Genomic DNA, 4595 nt, shown 5'->3' on the forward strand with positions numbered 1-4595 from the left:
TAGAGATTTTTAATACATCAGTTGATTTTAAGTCTTCAAATCTCGTCATGATAAGATACCAAAGGATATAAATGGGGTCATCCGATCCCATGAAGGAAACATGACGATGAGTAAAGGAGTTACTCAACCTCGTGAAGGAATGAATCTAATGGAGAAAGAGATCACCCGATCTCGTACAAGCATGAACCTAATGGAGAAAGACATCATCCGATCTCGTGGAGGTAAAATACCAAAAATGGCCAAACAGATCATCTGTTATTATCTTTGATGACAAAACAAGTCACCTCATGAAGTCCAAATGTTACCGGATGAAAAAGATCACACCATATCTTCTAAATGCACGAGTCCTGTGACCAAGAGTCATTCAGTCCATTGAAGGCATAACCACTATGGCGGAAGAGATCATCTGATCTCAGAAAGGCATGCTAATGGAGAAAGAGTCTCCTGAAGATATAAGCCCTATGCAAAAACGAATAATTTAATTCTCCAAAATTCCCAATGGTGTGAAGATAAGCTCACTCGTGCTGTCGATGGTGAAATCCTAAGGGCGTAAAAGAGATCATCCAATTTCGTGAAGGTGAATTCCAAGGCGATAGATGGGATCACTCGATCTCAGGAAAATTCCAAAGGAGAAAGAGATCGTCTGATCTCGTGGAGGCATGAACCCAATAACGAAAGAGATCATCCTATCTCGCGAAAAGGATAAGCTATCCGAACCCGTGAAGAAAAAATTCCACAGACGATAGCAATACCCTGATGGAGATTATAAGATCTCGTGATGGCATAAATGGCGAAACGAGTCATCCGAACTCGTGAAGAAAAAATTCCAAAGACGATATACGTGATCACCCTATCACGAGAAAACAATTCCCTAAAGGGGAAGAGAGGTTATTCGATCTCGTGGAGTAAAAACCTTTATGGACCAATCCAATCTCGTGAAGACGATGTAGTTGCAGGAAATCCTACACTATACCCCTCACAAGATTTCATTAATCATTCAACTCATTTTAGATTAACAATCTTAATTTTATTGATGAATCTTTGAACAATCTTACAAGAAAAGATAAAGGAATCAAAAATAACCACTGCTCTAAATTTTCTCTCTCCTATTTACTTGCTTCTCACTTTAGAAAAGATCTCTCATTTCCTTGACAACTGAGCGGCTATCTATAGGGAATTACATAGTGGATGACAGCTAATCTGTCCTTTATTTTCGGATATGACTTGCGACATTCTCGCATCCTTACAAATATTAATCTCGCAAACTCTCTAATTTTCGCAGGACCATCACATTTTTCTCATGATTTAGCTGACGTCGTTTATTATTCGTTTCTGAAGTTGTTCTGCGACTGCTGTGTTGTGTTGTTAATAATTTCGCTGAGGCATTATTGCTGCGAGATTCTGATCCTACATCTTGCCTCTTCTCATATCTTCTCTGCAAGTAGAGAATGATGTGAGAAATGCCGCATGTCATCTCTTCATATTCTGCATTTATCACACGTATCTTTCTTCCATCTATTTCTTGACACGTCTTCTGTAACCGCTGCTTTTCAACCGCTCACGTCTTTTCGCATTAATGGTGTTTATTTCTTCGAGTAAAAAAATCTTCTTTATATTCTTCTTACTCTTCTTTCCATTTTTTTTACTTTCTCTTCTCTTTTTATCTCTCATCTCTGCAACTCTATTGTTCTTCCGTAAGTTCTGCTACTGTAATTCTTCCCTCTTCAATCTTCTTACTTTTTATCATTCCCATACTCTATATTCAATATGCCTCCAAGTGGCCAAAAATGAGAAAAACTTAAAAGACGTCCAAAAAGATCTTGCTGAGAAAGGTTTCACACTTTCTACCATTCCTGGTGAAAGTGCCAAGTCAATTCTTTCTATCAAACTTTTCTCTGATCAATTGTGATGATCAATCAATCATAATTTCGCTAGGTCAAATTCTCGCAGGTCTCCCCATTCCTCTTTATGACCCAGATATTCCTCCTGTTCTATGAAATTCTCGCTCACTCGGGATTTTCGCGAGCTATCTTCCAATTGAGTGGGGATTGCATCCGTCTGATGCTAGAGTTCGCTAACCGTGGTGCTGGTAAAGGATCTCTTTACTCCAAAGCTTAGGGATCCTAAATTCGTAGATCTAGAGATAGTCGCTGAAAATATACATAGCGAATTTCTTCGAAAACTATGAATTATATCCATGAAGAAAGAGAATACTCGCTGGGGTATTCGCTTGAAAAGGAAAGATAATATTGATGAAGCTAAAATACTCATGCAAGACATTGATTGGCACTGGTAAGAACACAACTCCTCGCCAATCCAAAGATGATAAATGGTGTGTTTTTCCCTTGATGCTGAAAGGACCTTACATTGCTGGGTCAAATGTTCTTCCTGAGAATCTCGCTTCTATCAACCTTGGGTATTCTCTTGGCCCGAGAAGGAGAAAGAGGTATGTTCTTCCAGTTTCACCACTTTATTTCTTTATTTGTCTTTATTCTTTTGTTCGCTGATTCTTGCGACATTCTACAGATCCAGAAACTGAAAGATAGCTATCACAGGACTGGGAAGGCTAGTACCTTGTTAGCTCTTCGCTCATACACATGAGGTAAGAAATATTCTCTTATGATTTTAAACAGTATATGTTGCCTCTATTTCTTATTTCTATCTGTGTGTGAAGATTATTGCTGAAATAGAAGAGCCTGCCAATGTTGCGAAGACTGGTGATAAAGGCAAAGGTGCTCTTCGCAGGGAAAAACCAACTGCTCCTCCTTCAAAGAAGAGAAAAATCCGTTCTTCCTCTCCTTCAAATATTCCTTCTCATGAAAACTCCGAGAGTGATGATGATGAGGATAATGATGACCTTGCTGCAAATGAAGATTCTCCATCTGAATCTTCTATGGCTAAGCTCTCTGGCCTCTTTTCTGATTCTTTGCAAGGAATGGGAGATAGTCAATTCGCTAATACCTGCAAAGCTCTCGCTACATTTGCGATGTTCCTTTATGGATGGTGATAATTCTCTTCGCGGAGTTTCTAGATCGGACTCCCAATTTCCTGCATTCTCTTAATAGTCTGGTATGCTTTCTTTACTCTTTTACTTCTTCATTATGTAACTCAAAATCTCTTTCTATTTTAATACTTTTTACATTTTCTCGCAGGCTGGAAAAGCTTCTTTCGCTGTTGCCTCAGATCTGGAGGAGACGCGAAATTCTTGAAAAGAAGAATCTTCAATTTCGTACAAAGAATGAGGAACTGGAAGCTGAAGTCAAATGTCTTCGCGAGAAGAACAAACAACTAGAAATTGATTCTTCTTCGTACAAGAATAAAATCTCTAGTCTTCAGCAAGCTAATAATCAACTCTATGGTATGTTACTTTTCTCCTTTCCCTTCATTCATTCATCCTGTTTTTATCTTATTTAATTGATCCTTTTTGCAGACATTTATGGTCTTTCTGATGAAGCTACCATTCTTCGTTCATTTCCTAATGCCTTGGATAATGATACCCTTCTTGAGCGTCTTAATAAATCTTTAAATAGTTTCTCAAATGATAAATTTCATCTCTTTCTCTGAATGAACTGAGATCCAAATTTCGCCTCTTAGATTGACCATAGATCTAGTTTAGGCTTAGCCAACCGATTTAAGCGTTCTTTCTTAATTCTAAAGAGAAAAAATGAGTTAAGAACCAAAATTAGCGGTCTCATAGATGATAAGGATCGCATCTCTGATCAAGGTGCTAAGGCTTTGGCGAAATTCCAAGAGACCCTTCTTGAAGTTCAACTTGAACGAGATGAAGCTAACCGCAAGAATGAGCTCTGCGAAAGAGAAAACCAAATTCGTTCTCGTCTCTTATAAATAATGAGGATGAATTCGCTTGGGCTGCGAAAATCTTAGACGATGCCAGAAAAGATTTAGGTGTAAATGTTAGTCTCCAAGTTGAGCATACAGCCTTGATTAGAGATATGATTTCTGACAGAGAAGGTTATTAACTGTTCTTCTTCACTAATCTTTTGTTTCTTATGAATTTTCATCAAGTTATTAATTGATTGCCTTTTGCTCGCAGATTCTGAAAGTAGATATCGCGAAAGAATTGAGGAACTTGAAGCTGAAAAAGAGGAACTCGCAAAGAATCTTTCTTCTCGCAACGACAAGTATTCTAGATTAAAGAATCAAATCAAGATCACTGTTGCGAACTTTAAGAACGATGCTCTGCATTTTCGCAATCAAACTATTCAAATGGTTTGTGATGACCATAGTATTCCTCACTGATTATCCTTGTCTCTTGGAGGAGATCCCAAAGAACATTCCTAGTCTGACCATTTCTGATAGCGAAGCTGATGATGAAGAATCTGATGGTGATGAAGGTTCTGATGGAGATAAAAGTTCTGATGCAGACGAAGAAGGGAACAAGTCTGATGAAGATGATGAAGGATCAACTAAGAAGTAGTCTTTGTTTCTTTCTTTGATCTTCTGTAATACTCGTACATTTATTCCTTCTTTCTGTATATTTACGAATTCTTTTGGTTCCTCATATTCTTTAATATATGAGTTTCTTTCATTTTGACCTGCATTCATTAAAACAATTCTTCCTTGCAATACGGTTA

Source organism: Papaver somniferum, chromosome 1, assembly GCF_003573695.1.
Source record: "Papaver somniferum cultivar HN1 chromosome 1, ASM357369v1, whole genome shotgun sequence".
NCBI lineage: Eukaryota > Viridiplantae > Streptophyta > Magnoliopsida > Ranunculales > Papaveraceae > Papaver > Papaver somniferum.